Genomic DNA, 24,401 nt, shown 5'->3' on the forward strand with positions numbered 1-24,401 from the left:
TTAATTTTCCACTTGTTCCGTTCTCTATCATTTCTCTTTCATAGATCTCTTTCTTTCCCTCCCTTAAGAGTTTCTGTTCCCATGGGCTCCGTCTCCAGCTCACTTCTCTTTCTCCACGCTCTCCCTGGGCAATTTCAAACCATCTTGTATATTTCACTACTGCTTTTATGCTGATGACTACAAAATTGGTTCCTTTAACTATAACGGTCATGCTTCTCAGCTTCAAATAACAACAACAAAAAGACTGCTTCACTTACGCAGGAAAAGGAATTTATTGGAGAGATATTGAGTTTCTCAAGAAATGACCAGAAAGCTGAAAAGACTAGCTTAGAAAATGAGCAGGAGGGTGGGGAAGCAGAAGCCAGAACCCCCACCAGGGTCACACCACAGGGGCGATCTGGTTAGGAGCCACTGTTCTCTCAGGTGGCTGGTACCGCTGCCACTGGACATGGGCAACACCACTGAGCTGCCTGAGGGAATTCTAATGGCCTTGCTTCTTTGTGTCACTTGCCCAAGAATTGGGCCACATTGAGGTCACCTGCTCATGTCTGGCTGCCAGAGTGAGGGGAGAGCAAGTATCTGGTCTCCGTGGGAGGAGGAGCCTTTCCTCTCACCACAATTCAGACGGTGGCAGATTCTGCAAACACAGGAAGTGGGTTCAAGGCCACAGAGACCACAAAGCCTAAAATGTTTACCAGCTGGCTCTTTACATAAAAGGTGTATTGACCTCTGCTTTAGAGGTTGAATAGTCACAGACTTTAAGGTTGACTAGTCACAGGATTTTTCAGGCCAGGCTTGTGTTGTCTTTGGCCTTCTGTCTATTTGCTTCTGGTTGGTTTCAGGTGCAAGTACCAACGGCCAACTATTTTGTCTAGACATAGATTTTTAAGCCTGAAGACTCTGGCCATTGGCTTACTGACCTTTGTGCTCAATTCATTCCTCATCCCACACCCAATTTAATGGCAATCATCTTGAGGCCAGGTGAAACAGCTGGCTTGTCAGGGAAATCAGCGACCTTAATCCATCTGGGCCACTGGGAGCACTCTCTTGTCTTGGAGATCTTAAAGGGAGGTACTTGAGAAGGGTTAGGGCCATGCCACAGACTTTTCCAGCTACAAGTCTATCTCCTAATTTATAAATGCTTCAGTTCTGTGACTAGAATCAGTGGCTTAGCTTTTTCACCCACAAAAGCCCCACACTCTTGGATTCTCAGGCATCTTAGATTGCAGGCTGCAAGAGGAGAAAGTAACTTCTTCAGCAGAGCTGTTCTCCCATCCATCATTGCAGACCGACTAGGTTTCCCTTAGATTATTCTAAAAGGGGCAAAGAGTACCCCCAATATGCCAATATTCTGATTGTTTTCTCAACCATTTCCTGCAGAACCACAGGCATGTTTCATACCTCCCAATCTATTGTAGGTCACAATTCGACCAAATGTTTTGTGATGGCATAATAAGTGTCACCAGTTTTCCTGATTCTGATTCTCTCCTGCCATCTGCCAAGTCAGTGCCAAACTTTTAGGTGCCAACTTCTAGATGACATAGGATGTAGATTTTTCTGGGTCTAAGAGAGACCCCGAATAACAATGACTTAGATAGAAGTGACCTGTCTCTCATGTCATTGTTCGAAGGTAGGCAGTCTAGGGCTGGTATGGCAGCTCTGCTTTAAGTGGTTGTCCGGGGACCCAGACTTATTCTATCTTGTTGCTCTACCATGCCTCAGTGTGGCCCTCCCTGATGCTGACTGTCTCCCATGTCCATATTCCGTGCAGCAGGAAGAAGGGAGTGAACATGCGTCCTCCCTTTAAAGACATGCCGTGGAAATGGTCTACCTCCCTTCTTCTCACGTATCACTGGCCCAAAGTCATTCATATAACCACGTATAGCTGAAAGGAGGCTGGGGATGTAGTCTTTATCAGAGGGAACAAAGAGAGTCAATGTTGGCGGACAACTTTTGCCTCTACCCCAGACTCCATAATCAATTAGTCCCCACCAAATCAGGTCAGACCACTTTGATCAGCACTCTAACTCTGTAGTCTATCATAACTCCCATGATTATCTTGCCTTTGGCAGTTGAGTGCCTGAAATCAGCTTCTTCCATTCTGGTATCTTTCCTTTTCCATTAAAATCAAGGATCCCATTTCAGCTGCATCCAATTGCATCATTGGTTTATGGAAATCAGTCACGAAATTGCTTTTCAAGATGCTGGTGCTCTCCTCGCCAATGCATTTTGGTCTTCTGGGCCCTCCTGAGGATAGAATGAACAGATGTATGGGCAGATCCTACATGACAAATCCTCTACAGCACTTCTATATCCCTAGGTTTTTGGCTTCTTTCCTCCATTATCTCTATAGAATTTCATTTTGCACGAGTCACTGTTGAGTCCAGGTTTCAAACCAATAACCGACCTGAAAATTAGGACCACTCACCATGGCTGGAGCTAGCACACTGACTTGATTTCTGGTGAACGTACTCCTGATTAAATAATGATGTAAAATTATGCACTAGTGGCAAACACTGAGATGTGCCACCCAGCCCCCCTCTCGGGAATGACTTACTCCCTCAGCTGCTGGCAGCATTGCTGACAGGCACTGGCACTCGGCTGGTAGCCCACTCAGGGCTGCCTCAGATGAAGAAAACTGCATTGCCCAAGGTCACGTCCCCTTCCTGGAGCAGCCACATCCAGTGGCTGGTCAAAGTTGGGTTATAAAGGCTTGGACCTTTGGACCCAACTTGAAAAACTCTGAATGGCCATCCCAGCTCCCGAGCTCACAGTAGGGCTGGCTGAAACCTTTGCTGGCAGTGTGTGCAGCTCAAATTTTCCCTCTGTGTAATTCTGCTTCTGTCCCTTTTATTCCACAGGCATGGTCCCAAGAGAACTTTCTAACTAAGGTTCGGCATGCTAATCTCCATCTCAGAGTCTGCTTCTCTGAAATTCATTTGATGAGGATTTAACTTTGTAAGTAATTATGTCCCACCCCTCGACCCACTGCTCCCAGGTTGGGCTGAGGTCTGACTCTAGTTGCAGACCTAACAGCAATGAATAATGGAATGAGGGAAGGAGACATGAGTAGAATTGCTTCCTTCTGCAGGGAAACGTGTAAAGGGAGTTACAGCATCTTCAAACTAGGATCAGACAAGGGAGGGAATGTGTTTGAGCTGGCAAGGGACACCTAGTGCAGGTTCAATGTTCGCTGTTCTGAGTCCTCCTGATCTTCCCAAATATCCCCCAAATTACAACTTTGGGAGTCCTAGTCTTTCCTGAAAAATGCCCTAACCTTCACATAACATACCTAGGGAGTCTGCCAATTCAATAGATGTTTAAATTTGACAATGCAACTCTGTGCTTGATTTTCAGCTATTTTAGCCTTAAAAGACTGCAAATGATAAGATATTGTTCTAGCAGATTATCAGAAATGTGCTTCGGGTTGAAAGTTTGGAGATTTAGGCTTATCATTTTCTTTTTTTAAACTGTGCGGTGCTCTTGGGAAAAGCCATGTACAACAGTCCTCATGACTCATGCTCTTCATTTTGTTCTAAGCAAGTAGCAGTATGGTCATCAAAGTTTTGCTCTAAGATGTTCATCATTCTAGGTGACAACTTTATTTTAACAATTTACCACCGAGGGCTGGGGCTGCCAGATTCCCTTCCCTGGACATTAACTGGATTTCGCTGCTCTCTCCTCTGACTTGCCAGAGAACCAATCCTCCAGTGAACTCTCCAGTTTCCTTGCATCTCTCTCCTGTTGTTGATTTCTTTACTAGTCGGAGTTCTTGACTATGAACCAGAAGTCAACTCTGGTTGACTAAATCAGAAAAGGAATTGATTTAGAAAGGATATTGGGTAGTTCACAGAGTCTGCAGGAGGGCTGGAGAACCAGGTTTAGAGAATGAGCAGGAGCTGGGGTAGGGTGGAATGAGGGGTACCATGAACACCACTGCAGGACACAGACATCCTGCTTGGACCAACATAGGATACTGGATGTTACTATTGGAACTGTCTGAATGAATTTTCAACTGTCCTTGCTTTTTGTTTCAGCAATGAAACAAAGTATTGAGTAGAATTAACTGATTGGTTGCGCTTGGGTCATGTGACCCATGACCTCAGATGTCAAGGAGAATAAGTATCTGGTCTCTTGGACTTTTGAAGGCTCAATGGAGTGTTGCCTCCCATCAAACTCATATGATGGGAGATCTTCCAATATAGAAAGTGGGTTCAGATGCTGGGCAGCAAAAACAAAACAAAACAACAAAACCAGGATCATTACGCTACTTCCCTCTCCTTCTTGTCTAGCTGCCTCCTGGTCATCTCCACCTGGACACCCCACAGGCTGCTCAAGTTCTCCATATTTAAACTAAAGTCATCATCTTCTCAGCTAAACATGCTTCTTCTCTCACACACCCCAACTAAGTTGATGACATTTCTTTCCATCTGCGCAGTTGTCTAAGCTAGAATCCCATAAGGCTTTTTCAACTTCTCTTTTATTCCTCACATCCAGTAAATTACCCCATTGCTTAGATTCTGCCTCCTAGGGAATTCATAAATTCACCTCTTTCTTGTCCACTACCACTATCCTATTTCAAGCTTTCATTATCTTCTCATTGAATTATTTCAATAGCTTCTTAACTGGTTTATCAATTACCTATTGAAGCAATAATTCTTGTAGCAAACCACCCAAAACCTCAGTGGCTTACAACAACAAGCATTTGTTTCTCGCTCAAGTTCCTGTAAGTTGGCTGTGGGTCAATGATCTAGGATAGACTTGGCTGGACTTGCCTCAGCTTCAGGTTGGGTTTAGGTCTGTTTCAATTATCTGTCATCCTTCTGGTACTATTGGCCACAGAGGAATGCAGAGGCAGGCTCTTTTCATGGTGGAAGGCAGGAGCACAAGTGGAATAGCTCAAAAATGCAAGCACATTTCCAGTCTCTACTTGTGCTGTGTTTACTAACATCTCCTTGGGCCAATCAAGTCCAAGGTCAAAAAATGTACTGCACCCACCACAACACTGTGGAAAAGACATGGATGTAATGCTATTAAAGTGAAGTGAAGAATTGGGACCAATAATTCAATCTGTCACAACTGGTTTTGTGCCTCCAGTCTTGTGCCCCCCTAGATCCATCTTGCAAACTGCTTTCAGAGGTGTCTATCCAAAATGCCAATCTGACTTTGTAACTTCTCTGCTTAAAACTCTGGTTTTTATAAGAAAAGTGCAAAGATGTATTAATAGGTCTTTCATAATTTGGCTGCTGACTGACTCATAAGATTCATCTCCTGCCATCTCCACCTCATTGTCCGCTCCTTAACTTGATCTTTAAGATCCAGAAATACAAAGTTGCCGTAGTTTTGCCGTCATGCCATTGCTCATATTGTTCCTTCTGCCCAGGATGCCTCATTGCCTTCTTTTAACAGGCTAATTCCTACCCTGCCTTCAGCCTTTAACTGAGGCATCACCTCCTTGAAGTTGCTTTCTCTGCAAACCAGTGGCCCTCTCTCCTGGCCTTTGTTGCTGAGCCCTCATTATGGACTGAATATTTGTGTCCTCCTAAAATTCATAAGTTGAAATCTAATCCCCAATGTGATGGTATTAAGAAGTGGGGCATTGGGAAGTAATAAGGTAATGAGGGTGAAGCCCTCATGAATGGGACAGGTACTCTTATAAGGCAATGAAAGGACCAGAACTCTCTCTTTCCACCGTGTGAGGACACAAGAAGAAGTTGGCAGTCTGCAACCTGGAAGAGAGCACTCACCAGAACCCGACCATGCTCGTACTTTGTTCTCAGACTTCCAGCCTCCAGAACTGTGAGAAATAAAATGTTTGTTGTTTAAGCCACCCAGTCTATGGTCTTTTGTTATAGCAATCTGAGCTGACTAAGACAGCCTCACAGTAGCACCTCAGACGTATTTGTTGATTTACTTATCCTTCTTTCCCATCATGCCATAAGCCCTTTGGGTCTTCACGCTTGGCGTGGTGTCTGGCTCCGAGAGGGTGTTCAGTAAATGTTGATCTGAACTGAACTGCCTCACACCTATTGACTCCTTATCCCCTAGACTGTCTGTCTTATTTTTTTGAGGCCACTAGACCTGGAAAGGAAAGAAAGGAGCTTTGTGACTTCTTCAGGAAGAAGAGAAAAAAGAAGGGAGAGAGGAGTCCTAAGGTGACTGGAGGATAACCCATTGGATAAATTACGGCTTGTTGTATGAAAGTGTAATAATAAATTTTGATTTGGGAAGTTGGGTTTCAGATAATCGTAGCCTAGTGGGAATGACCATCTGGAAGCCAGAGATGGGAAATGTAGTGTTCTAAAAATAGGTCAGGGCTAGGTGCAGCCACTATGGAAAACAGTATGGAGATTTCTCAAAAAGTTAAAAATAGAAATACCTTATGACCCAGCCATCCCACTAGTGGGTATCTATCCTAAGAACCTGAAATCAGCAATCCCAAGAGTCCCATTCACCCCTATGTTCATCGCAGCATTATTTACAATAGCCAAGACGTGGAACCAACCTAAGTGCCCAGCAACCGATGATTGGACAAAGAAGATATGGTATATACACACAATGGAATACTACTCAGCCATAAAAAAGGGCAAAATTGTCACATTCACAACAACATGGATGGACCTTGAGGGTATTATGTTAAGCGAAATAAGCCAGACAGAGAAAGACGAACTCTGTATGACTCCACTCATAGGTGGAAGTTAACATATGGACAAAGAGAACTGATCGGTGGTTACCAGGGGAAAGGGGGGGTCGGGGGAGGGCACAAAGGGTGAAGTGGTGTGCCCACAACATGAAAAAAAATAGGTCAGGGCTAGAGATGTATAATTGGCATCTCTGTTTTGGGGTGATAATGGAAGCGCTAGAGCTACCTAGAGAGAAAAGCAAAGCTCAGAAAAGAGGGCTTTGCAAGCAACAATTCTTTGCAATGTGATGAGGACTGAAGCCTAGAGAACCGCCAACTGATCAGATGAACAAATATGTTCTAGTGTGTTAGTAAATCCTAATGTTACCTGTGCAGAGGTGGCAGGTGAGCTGTAAGATGAGCCTTCCTAGGAAAATGTCTCACTCAAAGGAGTCACTGACGGTGGAAAATCTGCTTCTGTGATAGGAGTTTTGTGGCCCTCTTAAATCCCATCGCCTAGGTAGCTGCCAGCCACACACATCCATGGAGCTTCCTACTATAATAGGATGTGGTGTTTAAAGCCCATTCCATGTGAAATTGCTTTCAATTTATTTTTAACGAACTTATACATCCAGTATGGGCATTGGAGACTTCCAAGAAGACTGAAAACAATCTAAGGCTAGCAATAGATTCCTCCAGCAATTGGACCATAGCAATTTACTGAAAAAATAAAATCCCAAAACTTTTTATTAACATGAATGTTTAGGGGAAACCCTGTGAATGCTCTGTGTTACAGTCTATGGATCTATATCACCAGCTATTATTTCCCATAACAGAAATAGAAGATGCCCTGAAAAGTTCAAATGAAGAAAAATCACACTTAACCTTGCACTTGATTTTCTCAGAGTGCCACGAAATTCTCCCCTGAATCTATATTAGACTGAAACTCTTGTTAAAGTTGCATCGATTGTACTCACAGTTAGATGCTCTAGTCAAAAGAGTTTGTCTGCCAAACCTGCTTTATTAGCCGTGAAATGATTTTCTTTTCATGCATTATTGAAAGCCTTAAGTTTAATAAAGTCAAAGGCACAAAACTCTTCGAAATGGGTACAGCTGATTTTTGTGATTCAAGGGAGAAACTTTCAGAGCAAGTGTGGGGAGCAGGGAGAGGCTGCATTGCTGCATCAGGGATGAAAGTAGGGGAGGGGTCAGCCTCTTGGTTACACCTCTCCTTTCTGTGTTAGAAGAAATAATTTTTTATTCTTTATAATGCTACTTTTCTAATTTATTTCAGCTCAACACTGAGATTGGAGAATAAGAGAGAGATAAAAATGTGAGGGAGAAATGTCAAAATGCTAGAGTTTAAATAGTGCTATTTTACCTCAGTTTAAGAGAGAAGGACATATCATATAAAACAGACTTCAAGACAAAAAGTATTACCAGAGATAAAGGCGGGACATTTCATAATAATAAGATCAACACACCAGGAGAACATAACAATTGTAAATGTTTATGTGCCTGATAACAAAGCTTCAAAATATGTGAAGAATAAATCTGTCTCTCAACAATTGATAGAACCTCTAGACAAAAAAAATTAGTAAAGATATAAATTATCAGAACAATACTATCAACCATCTTGACCTAATTGGTATTATAGAACACTACACCTTAAAATTGCAGAACGCAGGGCTGGCCCCGTGGCCGAGTGGTTAAGTTCACGCGCTCCGCAGCAGGTGGCCCAGTGTTTCGTTGGTTCGAATCCTGGGTGCGGACATGGCACTGCTCATCAAACCACGCTGAGGCAGCGTCCCACATGCCGCAACTAGAAGGGCCCACAACAAAGAATATGCAACTATGTACTGGGGGGCTTTGGGGAGAAAAAGGAAAAAAATAAAATCTTAAAAAAAAAAAAAATTGCAGAACGCACCTTTTTTCAAATGTGTGTGGTGTGTTCACCAAGATAGATCATATACTAGGCAATAAAACAAGTCTCAATAAATGTCAAAGGATTGAAATCATATAGAGGATGTTCTCTGACCATAATGTATTTCTATCAGAAATCAGTAATAATACGATAACTAGAAAAATTCAAGATACTTGAAATTAAACAACATACTTCTAAATAATCTATGTATCACTGAAGAAATCAAGAGTGCAGTTAGAAAATACTTAAAGTGAAACGATAATGAAAATGCAACATATCAAAAATTTTGGGATATGGCTAAAGGAGTACTCAGAGGGAAATTTATAGCTTTACATGATTACATTAAAAAAGAAAAAGTCAAAAAAGTGTAATAGGTGTAGTCCTATCCTCATTAATTTATTTAATAAATTAACATTGAGCACTTAATTGTTGGGTATATAATACTGAGCAGGACAGTCATGGTCCCTGCCCTCCTGGTGGCCACAGTCTACTGAGAGAGACAAATGATAAATAAGCAAACACAGATAAATATAAAATTAAAATTATGATAAGTGCTATGAAGGGAAAGAACAGGGTACCATGGGGGAAGGTGACCTAATTTAGCTGGGAACATAAAAGAAAGCCTCTTAGAGAAAGCAGCATTTAAGCTCAGTGGGGCTTGTGTTAAAAGCAGGAGATAGTCAAGCTTTGAATGAAGGGAATGTTCCAGGTGGAAAGAGCTGTGTGTGAAATAGGCAGTTGGATATATGGGTCAGAGGATCAGAGGAGAGCCTATAAACCATCTGAACAGGCAGGATTCTGAATTGCTGGTGTAGCTAAGAATTATATGAAATAATCTATTTTCTGTGCATTTCCCAACTCCTCTGTTTTGGGCTCCCCAGGGGGTGGTTCCTCTTCTTCCAGCCCACCTCAAGTATGAGCAAAGACTCAAAGATGCAGCAGGGCTAAGGGCCAGGCGAAAATGTCTGGTGAGTGCTTGCAGAGTGAGGTTTTGTGGTCTCAAAGACTAGTTAAGAGCAGGGTTGGAGGAAGGGTGAGCAGAAGATGAAAAGTCAACTTGGATGGGAGAGGAGGGAGTGGAAGGACTAAGTGTCTTTTGTTAGAGGGAGAAAGCTCTTCTCGCATCATGCAGGGACCAGGGAGTGAGAACATAGACCTGTCTAGAGTGTGGACCCTCCACTGATGTGGGGGACCATTCATGATCCCCAGAAATGGATGCTCGTTAACCCTGTGAACACAAGTCTGGGGACTGGGACAGAACGTAGGGCAGCACCCTGAAACTTTTTGCTCTCCAGACCCTTTTCACTCTTAAAAAGTATGGAGAATCCCAAAGAGTGTTTTTTTATTAATTATATCTATAGTAGGGTTGCCAGACAAAATATAGAATGCCTATTAAACTCGAATTTTAGATAAATGACTTTTTTTTTAAAGATTTAATTTTTTTCCTTTTTCTCCCCAAAGCCTCCAGATACATAGTTGTGTATTTTTCGTTGTGGGTCCTTCTAGTTGTGGCATGTGGGACACTGCCTCAGTGTGGTTTGATGAGCAGTGCCATGTCCGCGACCAGGATTCGAACCAGTGAAACACTGGGCTGCCTGCAGCGGAGCGCGCAAAGTTAACCACTCGGCCACAGGCCAGACCTGATAAGTGATTTTTTAATATAAGTATGTCCCTTGCAATATTTGTAATTTTTTTCTTTTTTACTAAATCTGGCAACCCTAATCTATAGATATTTACTGAATTAGGAATTAAAACTGAGAAATTAAAAAAAATTACTTATTAATTAAAAATAACAATAGTAAATCCACTACATGTTAACATAAATAATATTTTTTTATTAAAAAACTCTTATTTCCTAAACAAAAAGTTATTGAGAAGGGCAGCATTATTTCACATTTTTGCAAATGTCTTTCACTTCTAGCTTGATAGAAGACTATTGGATATCTGCTTCTGACCAATCTATTGTGATATATTGTTTTGGTTGAAGAATGTGAAGAAAATCACCTTTGCTCAGGAAAAAAGAGGAGACAGTTGTGGGTATTCTTCTTTGATACAATAATAAAATTTGCTAGGGGGTAATTTATAAAATTACTTGCAATGTGGAATCTGAATCTATATCAATGAACTTTTCATACTCAATTACATTCAAATCTATTGATCAATCTTGCGCTTTGAATAGCTCTTTTACTCATGCATGATTTTATAACATCATGCATTGGTCATTTGGAAAATATTGGTTCACTCAATTGGGGAGATTTTCCAAGTGTTGGCACATTTCATTTTATAATATCAAAAAATCACATTTGTTAATATTACCACCAATTTCTTAGAAAGGTCTTAAGCATTAGGAAACTATCAAACTTAAGGTTGAGGATACAAGTTTTCCAAAACTCTAATTTTCGCTTGAAAGCTCAAATTTTGTCATTGGCTACAAACACTGTTTTCATTGAAAGGACAGGCTCACTTGTTCATTTCCAAAATTTTGTCTTCCAAATATGCAATTCTGAATATCTATGGCTTGTCAATAAGTCATTACTTCAAGTAAAAATGGTGTTCCATGAAAAGTGTGTCTAGTTTAGCTTGCAACTCAAATAACCACACGAGAGCTTTGCCTGGAAGCAGTCACCACACTTGAGGATGCAGCAGAAGTGCTTTTTGGGTACTTCCAATTTCGACACATAGAATTTTTAAAAAATGTGTGTTTGTGTCAAGATTTAATAAAATTTTAATAATTCTTACTCTTTCAAAAAGCATATTCTTAAATGAACCTGGCTCTGTTTTTTCCACGAGGACGTGGTGGTGAAGAACATAGTGCTCTGTTAATTTGGTGCCACTGCCTCAGTGCAGGCTTAGGCACCAGCCCTTTCACTCACTGTTGCTTTTGTATCATTGGGGAAAACGTCAACACTGCAAAAAACGCAAATAATGTCTCAGTAAATTTATGAAAATAATTTTGACCTTGCGGACCTCCTGAAAGCATCTCAGCAACCTTGAGGTGTCAGGGGACCACATCTCGGAAACCACTGATTTATGGTAACTAGAAAGCCTTGGCCCCTGACCAAGGTGGAACAGAACAGAGCTGGGTGGAAAGGCTCCTCTGAGTAGGGCCAGTGGTGGACACACCACCATCAGAACAGAAACGACTTCTGGCTTATTTAAGCAGAAAAGGGATTACTGAACAGATATTGGGTAGCACATAGAATCACCGGGAGGCCTGCAGAGCCAGGCTTATAAATTGGGTAGAAAGAATCAAAAGAGGCTACGAGCCCGGACCCTGAGCCAACATCTCAGCTGCAGTCAGGTGAGGGGAGGACACCGCTACTGCTGCTGCAGCTGCTGGTGAGCACAGCGGGTGGCATCTTGCATCGCTGGTACCCCAGCCCTGGTCCCTGGAGGCTGCTGCCACAGCTGTCATTTCATTTTTGTCACCTGGGAAGAGTTCGACTGAATCCCTGAATGCAGCTCTGAGTGGTTGATCCTGGGTCGCCTGCCTGTGCCCTGGCTGCTCAGGAAGCTGGGGAAGCTGTTATGACCCTACACCTCCAGCTTCTCTGGTGGAGTGGAGCTCTTCTTCCAACCAAGACTTATAAGAAGGGGACTCTCCATGAGCAGGAAAGAGGTTTGGACACTAAGCAGCCTAAAAATGACAATTGCCAGAGCCCGTTTCAGCTGGAGCCACACATTCAATCAAGTGTTGATCACTCTAGAGACAGGGTCAAAGAAATTTCCAAGGAAGAGAGAATTGAGTGAGACAAGAATGGGGCCTGGGAATGAGTCTTGAGTCCTCCCAGCATCTAAAGGCTGAGTGGGAGAAGAGGAACCTACGAAGATCAAGAAGGAATAGCAAGAGGAGAGCAGAGGAGTGTTGTGTTTCAGAAGCCAAGAGGGAAGTGTGCTGTGAGAAGGATGGAGTGGTTAAGGGTGTGGAATCCTGCCCAGGGGCCCAGAAAACTGTGATCTGAGAAACGTCCATCAATGATGAATTACAAAATGTCTGCAGGTATGCTCCCTTCCCAACCCTCCCTTCTCTATCGCACTGGAATGTGAATTATTGTCACCTCTCAAAAAGTCAGGGAGATGGGGTGTTATTTATTTCATCAAATGTAGTTGTTCCAGAAAAAAGAATGTGGGCATCATTTGACATCATTCTCTAAGCTCTAAGCAATCCCTTCTGCAGCCGGGTGCCCAGGCTGAGTCTTTCACTGACAGGAAGCCTGACAGACAGCACACGGAAGCGACAGAAAGATCTCTCTGCCTTAACACATTTGCAAATGGTTGTAATCCATTCGATGACACTTTTCGGAGCATTGCACTGCCTGTGCTCACTGAGCTCTGTGTTTGCTATTTAACAGAGGATAAAACAATAATATATGAGATAGAAGACATATAAAAACTTAACAGCACATACAAAGCAAAAAGAGGCATAGGGGCTGGCCCCATGGCCAAGTGGTTAAGTTTGTGCTCTCTGCTTCCGAGGCCCAGGGTTTTGCTGATTCAGATCCTGGGCATGGACATGGCACTGCTCATCAGGCCACGTTGAGGCAGCATCCCACATGCCACAACTAGAAGGACCTGCAACTAAGATATACAACTATGTACCGGGGGGGATTTGGGGAAATAAAGCAGAAAAAAAAAAAAAAGATTGGCAAAAAAAAAAAGAGGCGCAAATGATTGTAGCCCCACCTCGTCTCTGGCACTTGTTTCTCTAGGCTGTGGTCTCTGGAGCCCCTCAGGCTCTCTGCGTGGGACACTCCCTACTGCCCCGACCTTCCCTACTCTACCCTGGACCTGCCTACCGCCTGCTCATCTTTTAGGTTCCAGCTTAGACCTCAGTGCTACCATGCAGACTCTGACTCACAAGTCGGCTTAGGAATCTTCCTGTGTGCCTTGGTGACATCTTGACTTCTCCATTTTATCCCTTACGTGACTGTTTACTGATCATCCTGGCTAAGTGGAAAGTCTTAAACTTGGAGCCTTGTTTTTCTTATTTACCAATATAGGGCTTTCTTACAATTGCATCTCCAGCCCTTGGCACGTAGTACATGCTTGATAAATATTTACGGAATGAGTAAGTGGCTCAATGACTGAGAGAATAAATCAAGAGCCTGTAAGTACTGACAAGCCACAGCCCAGGGGAATAACCTGAGCTCGGTGAAGCATCAGAAAGGCCTGTTGGAAGACGAAGTTCTGTGCAGGCTTACGGAGGCAGACGGACCCAGATTAGCAGGGGCCAGAGATGCCAAATTAGACAGTTGATACCTTTTGAGTGGGATGGGGAAGGATTTGCGTTGCTGGAAGGAAGTATCTATTTTGGGTAGTAACTAGTTTTCTGAGTATTCTAGCTGCTGCCGGGAGAACGCACTCCTTCCAAGCCGGTGCCACAGTGTGCTGTGTAAACGCGCGGGCAGAACAAGCCCCTACCCTTCTCTGCCACCTGCCTGTGTCAAGGCTGCAGCCCTGCGTGGCAGTGGTGGTGGCTGGAGTGGGGTGCAGGTGCCCTACGAGAAGGGTCCAGCTCCGTTGGCCGAAGGGCTCTGCGATGTGAGGGAGCCAGCCAACCCTTGGCCCTGTGACAGGAGCGCCATCTGCACTCCGGGTGCCTCGATTTTGCAGCTGCCACAGCCTTCTCGGGCAGATTTGACACAAGCTTAGCAAATAGCTTTTCCAGGAGGTTTGTAAATTTCCAATCTGCTGTGCTACGTTTTCTCCTACAACTGCCACCAACCAAATGTTAATTTGGATCCAAGACCTAATCAGCGAACGTATGGGCTCATCACAGAACTGGAAAGGAGACTGGGCTCAGGTGGCCCTCTGAATGGACTGTTCCTAGAAGAAAATTTACGTAATTGTCAAACCTTTACCAGTGTGTCTGTGTTTTCTCAAAGATGTATTCCTCAGACATTGCATGTAAATTGAATTTTTGTTATTTCAATTTAATTTTCAGTATAAAATTAATGCAATCCTTAATGTCATTTTAAGGAATTCTGCAATGGGTATTCTTTTTGCTAAAGTAAAAAATGACCCTCAATTTGTCTTTTAGATAAATTGTATATAAATGTGAAGGTATTTCTATTTGTATGTTTGTGTCTTCTGTGCGCCTGGATTGAAGATCATATCTCCTTTGGAAAAATGCAGAAAATGTTGGCTCCAGACTAGCTTTAAGATTCCATGCTTAATGTAAAAGAGAGGGAAAGGCTGAGTTATATGCACAAAGTAGCTGGCGCCCAGATTGCATCTTCATTGTTATCCATACACATCATCCACACAACAAAAGACATACAAGCAAAATTGCACAGCATGCTGGGATGAATACATTCCAGCTCAGAACTGCATTTCAAATACAGCTTTCTGATATCTTAATACCCATGGAGGTTAAAAGTATTTACTAACTGAAGAACTAGGGGATTTCCTTGCTATTCCCGGACAAAATGCAAGATGGAAAAGACAAGTTTATAAACATACAATAGAAAACATCCAGGATGAGTGGAGTGTCCCCAGCTCCTGCTCTGACTGCAGTGACCATCCCTTCCCTCATGTCCGTATGAGCTAACAAGCAGCTTTTGCTGGAATTAGCCTTTCAAATGATATTGAGTGTAACTTAGGGAGCCAGAGTAATAACACCTTAGAGTAAGCAGCTAAATATCCCAGTTCACACAACTGTGTGGAGGCAGAGAGACCAGTCAGTTGGGGCTCCAGGGAATCTGGGGGCACCCCTAGAATTGTGAGCCAAGAGAAATGTGAGTGTATTTTGAAGTTCTTGGAGGAATTTGTGCAAGTGAATATTTTTTCTCTAGGACTCGTCTCCACACTGGTGCTCCTGGTGGTCCCACAGACGTGCCCCTAATGGTGACAGTGCCTTAAACTGTAGATGGCAGCTTATGGCAGGAGCTGTATCTAATCTTGTATCCTGGGCACCCAGCCCAGGGCATGGCACAGTGCAGGATGCTTGTTGAACAAATGCGTGGAAGAACAAATGACCATATGAAGACTAGTTTAGGCTGTGACAGCGCGATGCAGTACTCTCTAAGAGGGAGAGGCAAATGCATACATATTCTGTTCAATTATCGTGAGGGAGATTACAAAGGTAATTGGTATTTTTTCATACCCCTGGCAGCAGAGAGGGTTGAAGGGACTTGACTCAGGCAGAATCAGTCATTCATTTTTCTTGGCCTGATATGCAAACTTTGGGAAAGGTGCTTGTCTTTTCACTCTTGTGTTGCTAAACGGAAAGGTGTGACTCCTGGGTGGCTGTCCTCCCTGGGTGCCTGGAGAAAGCAGTGGAAAGTAGGTAACAATGTAGCTCACCCACAAAATGAGGGATGTAGAGCTGACAGTGGAGAGTGATGGAACCTGGACATGTCACTTGAGCCTTGGATCCAGCTGTTCTTAAAGCTATCATGCTTCAGGATGAGCTGGTTAGGTGGCCTAACGATCTTTTGATTAAGCTATTTGAACTGAGTTTCTGCCACTTGCAACTAATAAGCTCTGGATAATTAATTTGCATTTTCTGATTATTAGGTAGTGAACATACATTGATTTTATAAAATAAGAAAAACCCCCACAAAAGTGAACACACATACCCACAGACCCATACTTAGATCAAGGGCTCTGTTCCTCTGATTTCTGAGACAAGGAAAGTGAGTTCAGGGGGCATCCTCACTTGGCTTCATTATCTAGCTGTGTAAAATCTGATTTCGGGAGTGGACAGGCATCAGATTACTGGATGCCCCTGTACCTTTGCAGAGAGATAGTGACCAATCTTCAGAAAATCCAAATTGAAAAAAGTCAGGGAAAAACAAACCAGGAAACTACCATATAGAAACTTCTTCCATTGGATGGGAAAGCTTCCTGAGTCATAGCCTTAGTAAACTTACCTTTGGAACCTTCCCACTCAAGACAGTTGTTTTTATTTTCTTAAGGGAGTCTTTTGAGGAGCAGAAGTTTTAAATTTGATCAAGTCCAATTTATAAATTCTTATCTTTTATGGTTAGTGCTTTTTGTGTCTTATCTAAGAAATCTTTGCCTACCTTAAGGTTGAGAAGGTTTTTCTCCTGTGGTTATCGTTAGACATTTCGCTGTTTAACTTTTTATCTTTAGGTCTATGATCCTTTTCAAGTTAAATTTTTTGTATGATGTGATGTAAGAGTCAAGGTTCATTTCTTTTCCCATATGAATATCCATTAATTCCAGCACCATTTGTTGAAAAGATTGTCTTTTCCTCATTGAATTACCTTGCCAACTTGCTTGAAATTATATTTCTGATTCTATTATATTCCATCATTCTGTACGTTTATCCTAATGCCAATAGCACATTGTCTTGATCACTGTGAGTCTTGAAATTAGATAGTGTATGTCTTCCAACTGTTTTCCTCTTTTTCAAAATTTCTTCAGCCCTTACAGGTCCTTTGCATTTCTATATAAATTTTAGAATCAGTTTGTCAATTTCTAAACTCTTTTGGTAGAAATTGACAAGTTGATTCTAAGACTCAGCTCGATTCTAAAAAATTCATATTGCATTGAGTCTATAAATCAACTTGGGAAGATGTGAGCTCTTAACAATATTGAGTCTTCTGATCCATCTCTTGATTTATTTAGATCTTTGATTTCTCCCAGCAATGTTTTATAGTTTTCAGTGTACAGGTCTTACACATATTTTGTTAAATTTATCCATTGGCATCTTATACTCTTGATACTACTGTAAATGGCATTTTTAAATTCCAATTTCCAGTTGTTAGTTGCTATTTATAGAAATATAATTGACTTTTGAATATTTATCTCATATCCTGTGACATTGCTAAACTCACTTAGTTTTGGAAACTTTTTTTGGTAGATTCCTTAGGATTTTCCATGTACATGATCATATCATCTGTGCATAAAGGTAATTTATTTCTTCCTTTCCAATCTATATGCTTCTTAATTATTTTTCTTTATTCTTATCAGTTTGGAGTTCCAGTACAACGTTGAATAGAAGAGGTGAGAGAGGATATCCCTATCTTGCTCCAATATTTGAGAGAAAGCATTCAGTATTTCACCATTGAATATAAGTTAGTGGTAGGTTTATCATAGATGTTCTTTATCAGGTTAAGGAAGTTTTCTTCTATTCCTAGTTTGTTGAGTTTTTTTAAAATTCATGTATAGGTGTTGAATTCTGCCAAATGCTTCTTCTGTATCTATTAAGATGATCATATGAGTTTTCTCTTTAATTCTGTTAACATGGTAAATTACGTTTTTTGATTTTTAAGTGTTCAATCAATTTTGCCTTCCTGGGTTAAGCTCCACTTTGTCATAGTATATTATCCTTTTTTTATTGTTGGATTAGATTTTCTAGTATTTTATTAAGAATTTTTACCTTTATGTTCATGAAAGATATTGGTCTATAGTTCAATTTTCTGTTTTTGGTATCGAGGTAATGTTGACCTCATAAAATGAGATAGAAATTGATTTTTTCTCCTTTTTTTCCCCCTGAAAGATTTTATGTGGGATTGGTATTATTTCTTTTTTAAATGTTTGAAAGAATTGGCCATTTGATCTGGAATTTTCATTATGGGAAGGATTTTAATTATGAGTTACTTTTCTTTGATACAGATATTTTCATATATTCTATTTTTCTTGTGTAATTTTTATAATTTGTATCTCTCAAAAAATTTTTCCATTTCAACTAAATAGTCAAATTAATTTGCACATAGCTGTTCATAATATTCCCTTATTATTTTTTAAGTGTCTTTAGGATCTGTACTGATGTCACCTCTTTCATCTTTCATGATATTGGCAATTCTCTCTCTGTGGAATTGGGTTATTAGAGTGAATTATCTTTGAAGATAGGAAGCAGGAAGTAGTGAGCACAGGATGAGAATGTTTGCAAATGCAAGCACTGAGGGAGGAGGAGTAGGGATATTGGTAATGACAAGGAATACAGCCTTGGGAGTGATTGGCAGAGGTTTGGTAGAGGAGAAGGTCATTGCAGAAAATGAGGTCGAGGAGCTGAGAGGCTAGAGTATTGGAAGGAAATTTCTGAGAATAACGATGGGAGGCTTCATGGAGATGAAGATAGTGAGCCCAGCACTGAACTCTTTAAGGAATGAAGGGAGTGACTTGGAGGTCTGTGTGAGGGGAGCTACTGGGTAGTATATTCTGGCATGAGAGTCAAAGGAGATGGAGGTTTTAGGAAGGGAGTGGGGAACAATTGCCTGGAAATGCTAATGAGGAGTGGGAAGGACTCCTCTCCCTCCTCCAGGCCCAATGGGAGTCCACATCCTCAAGGGAGAGCCAGGTGTCCACCACAGCAGGAGGGTGACGGGGCTGTTTACAAAAGAGGGTGAGGACCTAGGGTTGCTGGCTGAGGGCAGCTGGAGTCCCAGAGGACACAGGGGACGATTTGGGATGGACAGCGTGACAGAAGGGAATGTAACAGCGAAAAGGGGATGAGGGTCTGGGGGCTTAGGAGTGATCCGGGGTCTTGGCTTTTTGTGGTGGCCAAGGTAAACAGGGATGGAGGCTTGGTGGGACCAACCTTGTTGGGCACTGTGATGGTGAGCCTGTGAGTGTTGAGTGGAGCTCTTGGGCCCTCTTTGCTGGTGGTGGAGTTAATAAACATTTGAGTGACAGGCACCATGCTAGGAAAGATTTTCCCCTCATCGCCACATTTGTTTCAACCTTTAGCAGATTAACAAAATGAAGCTGCAATTGATTTTCTGAAGATAGTGTCCTAGGACCCACTGAGGCCCCACAAGCACCTAAGACTGGCCCATTGAGTTACTGTTTAAACAATACAGTGCTCTGTGGCACACAGGGCCCTTAGCTGCCTCTGCCGGGGGAAGCTCCCTAATGCCTAGCTCATCAGGGCCCATCTTCCCCAGCTTTTGGATGTTCCAGCATTTCTTTCTGCTACATATTTTTTCATACAGATATGATATCTGCTGGTGGTGTTTCCATTTGCTTTGCTGTTGTCCTGCTCCTCTCGGGAAGGCTCAGGGAGTCTCTAAGAGTTTAACCTGTATCCTAAATAGTTTATTTCCTTCTCTAACCACCTAGGGCTCGCACTGCTTGCTGGAGTTAAATGCTTTCCTCTTTCTTTCTTTTCCTTTGCTTTATGTCACAGACTTTAAAAAAATGTATTCCTCTTGACTTTGTCTTTGCGATCTCCCAGAGAGAAAGATAGGAAATTAATGAAGTCTGAGTGTGCTCAAAAACAGCCATTGATTACACAAATCATGACCATCCTCACCTTCCTGTCTCAGATCATCTCACCCAGGAGAGCCTCCCTTCAGGCCAGCATCCAGTGCAGGCCTTGTCTCCGTGTGTTATTGGCTTGTCTCACTCTCCTGTAATTGGTCTTGTCTGTGCTGCACCTTCCCTTAGTCTCCCATAAGTAACAATTCCATAAAATGATGTGTGTATTTCCTCAGGACACAAGCCTCATCTCATCTCCCTTCATAATGACTGCATCATCCTGAAACTTGGTATTTTACACAAATTCCTGGTGTTCCATCCTTAAATTGATCCAGATTTCCCTAGCTCCTTGGTCCAGTGGTCCCAGTCTGCAAGGGCACTTCCTCCAAATAGTCTCGTTAGAGACCTGTGAGATTAGGTTTCAGAGGGCACCTCTCAGGAATTTCCCAGATCCCAGCTACTTCTGGGAAAGTGTTTCCAGGCTTCTCTCTGATCGTTCCTCACCTTTTCTCTTAGGTTTCACTGGGTGCAACTGATCTAGTAACATGCAAACAAATCTTCCCCGTTTCCATCATCCTCTATGTCAGCCCATCCTGTGTTCTGAGATCTCAACTTTCCTTCAAAGGAAATCTGTCTCTTTCTATAGTTTAATTGGCCTTTATTTTTGCTTTCATTCTTTCACTGCTCATGTCCTGAGAGTAAGAATGAGGCATGTTTTTCAAACTACTCCACTTCTTCCTTGATTTCTTGAGAAAATCTGGTTCCCAAAGTCAGATTCCATGCATAGGTTCTCTTGGTTTCTTCATGAATAAACTCTGTCACTTTACTGTGGGCGAAGCTAAATTTGGGTCTCTGAAAACTCAAGCCATAGTTGGAGTTTACGTCAACAAATCAGAGCCAACTTGAGGCCACATTAAGCCTCTTGAACCTGTAGCAATGCCACAGGAAGTTAAGTCTGGTGCTTTCACAATCTAGCCTTTTGGCACTGAGGACAATTTGATACAATCTAAGAAGAGAACCAAATGCAGGGCAGCTGACCTTGTACTTGATTGTCTATGTCTGGTACACAATTTAAAGCCGGAACCACATGGATGCACTATGATGACAAGAAACTCAGCCATTCAGTGCATGTGGGGAACTGAGGACCCCCAGGCTCTGCTGGCTTGGGTATACACTGGCACAGCCTTTCTGGAGAGCAAAGTCACAGTACTTGGTGAAATTAGTGTTCATCTGCCCTTCAACACAGTAGTTGCTCTCTAGAGAAATTCTCATGTAAGGGAACATTAAAGCATTGTCCCTGGTGAGGAGTTGGAAGTAACAAGGATCCTCCATTAAGCGATGCATAAGTCAAGTGCATCTTAAGAAATATTATACTGCAGCTAAATCTGCACACTAAAACTAGAAGATTATAAATGCAACATGGATGCATCTTTAAAACATAGTGTTGAATGAAAAAAGTAAGAAACAGAATGAGATACTAACATTTTAATACTATCCATGCAAATTAAAATCACCTTATATTTTATAAGACTTTGCATTTTTAAGGATATATATCAAATTCTTTAGGATGGGTTGGTATTGGGGGAAAGGGAGTGAGCATGGAAATTAGGGATTGTATTAAGCATCTTTTTACTCTGATGTTTGAGACAGCAAACAGCTCACCAGGGAGTGTAACTTTCACATGCAAACTGGCCAATTCAGAGCCCATACCCCATCCAGCTCCTTTGTGGGGCTGTCACAGGGCTCACACTCAGGATCACTCTCTATTTACCTCATTACTCCAGCGCCAGGTACCAGACACTAGAGACAGCTCCTAAACCTCAGAGCTTGCTGAAATTATTCAAACTAGCCAGTCCTAAGCCTGCTTATCCTGCTTTGCCTCCCCACGAAAATCACAATAAAGGCTCTTGCCCACATCATGCCCCTGCTTCCTTTGCCTCCTGATGGACACTAGTGCTTCCCGTTTGGCCCTGCACAGCATGGCATGCCACCTGTTTCTAGGGATCTATGAGTTCAAAAACTTCTTCCTTCATGATAGTCATTTCTGTGTCTGTGTATCTTACCATACCTGATTAAAACAAACCCCACGTAAATTTTAAAACAGGGATAAATTAAAAAATAGCAGAGAGGGGGTCTTGCTTTGACCATTGTGAAAATAAGCCATGTTAAAAAAAACTCCTGTGTGTCTCCTTTATTTTCATATTACACTCCATACTTCACTTCTGACCACCAAATATGTGGGGTTTTTCCCCACACCAAGCAATTCTCAGATTCTCTGCACACAAGCTGGGTGTCCTACAACTCAATTTACTATCTACCTGGAGACAGTGTCAAATCCTACAGATTAAGGACTCAGTCCAACAAGACCGCCCTGCCACTAACTCCCCCACTTCAGATACCAACCGAAAGTCCAAGTTGTTACCTGTGCTTCTGACTAGCTAAAAATCGAAAGTTCCCACAACCCCTTCTTCAGGTTCAATTAATTTGCTAGAGCAGTTCACAGAACTCAGGAAAACATTTTACATTACTTACTAGATCATTGGCTCATTATAAAAGTATTTAACTCAGGAATGGGCAGATGGAAGAGACACATATGACAATGCATGTGGGAAGGGGCACAGAGCTTCCATGCCCACTGTGGGCACACCTCTCTCCCAGCACCTCCATGTGTTCACTAATCTGGAAGCTCTCTGAACCCCATCCTTTTGGGTTTTTATGGAGGCTTCATTACACAGGTGTGCTTGATTAACTCATTGGCCATCTGTGATTAACTCAACCTCCTGTCCCGCCCCGGAGGCTGGGGAGTGGGGCTGAAAGTTTCGACCCTCTAATCACATGCTTGGCTCCCCTGACAACCAGGCTCTGTCCTTAAGAGTTTCCCAAAAGTCACCTTATTCACATAAACTCAAGTATGGTTGAAAGGTGGGCTCAGGTGGGCTTGATATGAATAGCAAAAGATACCTTGATCGCTCTTATCACTTAGGAAAGTCCAAAGATTTTAGGGAATCTGTGCCAAGAAGGGGGTTGAAGACCAAATACGTATTTTTTGTTATAAAGCACAACATCATGGTCATGAACTGAGAAGTATGATTTAACCCAACCCTCTGCACTTAAAAACCAAAAGAGAACAACTCCACCAAGGAAACCCCCCAAGAACAGTCTGCTGGCCTGCCCCCAAATGCAAATTCTAACTCTTTTGTCTGCAACGTGCTTGTCCACATGCATCAAAGCAGACCGTCCAGAGTTCACCAGACAAACCTGTGGTTCTGGCTATGTTCGCAGAGCACTAAGACCAGGTTAAGAGAATCAAACAAGTTCATTTACCGCAGGGCTGCTCAGAGTCTGTGGTACATTGTGCATCTCCAGGAGGTCCACATAATAGGAAGTATTTCTGGAACCAGCTGTATCTTGAAAGGCTTCATTTTTGTGTAAATCTAGCATGCCGTGAATCACAGTTTGGGGACTATTGTGCTAGATGAGCGTAAACTGCTGCATGAAATGAGCGAGAAGATCTTGCCCCACACTGGAGAGACTTTAGGCAATCGTCTGGCCAATCCTCAACTTTCATTAGGGGAGGCGTTGTAAATGACACAACGTAAGACACGTAAGAACTGAAAGACCAAACTAGGACCTTGGTCTTCTATTATGTAGGATAGCACTCTATTGCATGGTGATAAGCATTGTGAAAACTGTATTAACTAGACTCTATCAACTCTAGTATATAATCTGTAGCATTGCATTTGATGATATGTTTCTGACAAAAGTTTCTGATTTTTTGATACAATAAATACAACCTGGTTAGCTTATATGGTTGGAAGTTAGCCTGTTTTTATACAAATTTCTCAAACTACAAGCTCTATCAGAGTTAAATATTTACTTTTTGGGACACTTTTCTGTTGTCATTTCTCCACTGATATTGATTCCAAAATCATGTTTTAAAGGTTAACTCTCTGTTTTTCTTCATTTCTACCTGCTTGGGATGATCCTAAAGGACAAAAAGACTTGAATTGAAATGTTAGTCCTATCCACATCAATAATTGACTGTTATTTTAAGTTTGGGGGAAAAGAAGAAATTATTGGGAAAATCTTGTGTGAATATCATGAGGATTAATAGAGTTAATGCATGTAAAGTGCTTGAACAGGGCTTAGCACAAAGGAGGCACTGTAGAGAAATGTTTGTTAAGTAAATGAAATAAACATTTAAAAAGCAAGGTAGACATTGGCGAAGTAAGGACAATTTCTTTAGTCTCCAATGAATACAAGTTCCACAGAAGACTCTGAGAGAATAAGCAGTTTTCTCCTTTTTCTAGTAAAGAAAGAAGTAAGAGTCTTTCAGTCCTGACTTTATTTTATTTTCAACCAAGGAAAAACCTCTCAACAACCTCAAAGCTTTAAATAAAACTAGTTTCTTTGAACAAGACTTGTTATTACTTGGACAGAAAAATCGAATGGTTTTCATTACTCACCAGCAGAGAAACCACATGATTGGAGGGTATAAGTATTGCCTGTTAATAGGCTCTCTTACTTTGAAGATGTTGGCTCAGGCAGCCTTACAAACCACATCTTCTTCTTCCAAGGAACGTACATTTTCTTCATTTGTCAGAAACGAAATTGAGTGGAAAGCTTCTGGAATTTACTGTATCCGGTCTTGCAAGCTATGTCCTAAACTATCCTATCCAGTGAATT

The 24,401-nt window shown here is 42.0% G+C and overlaps 1 long non-coding RNA gene across 1 annotated transcript; it reads right to left on the minus strand.

Moving 5' to 3' along the window:
• Positions 1–248: 248 nt before the first annotated feature.
• LOC138924108 (uncharacterized) lies at positions 249–23,223 on the minus strand. Its single transcript, XR_011438753.1, has 2 exons — positions 23,040–23,223; positions 249–2,247 (listed from the first exon to the last, which is right to left on the minus strand). It is a non-coding gene; the product is annotated as an uncharacterized lncRNA (long non-coding RNA).
• Between the last annotated feature and the right edge of the window lie 1,178 nt (positions 23,224–24,401).

Source organism: Equus caballus, chromosome 5, assembly GCF_041296265.1.
Source record: "Equus caballus isolate H_3958 breed thoroughbred chromosome 5, TB-T2T, whole genome shotgun sequence".
Taxonomy (NCBI): Eukaryota; Metazoa; Chordata; class Mammalia; order Perissodactyla; family Equidae; genus Equus; species Equus caballus.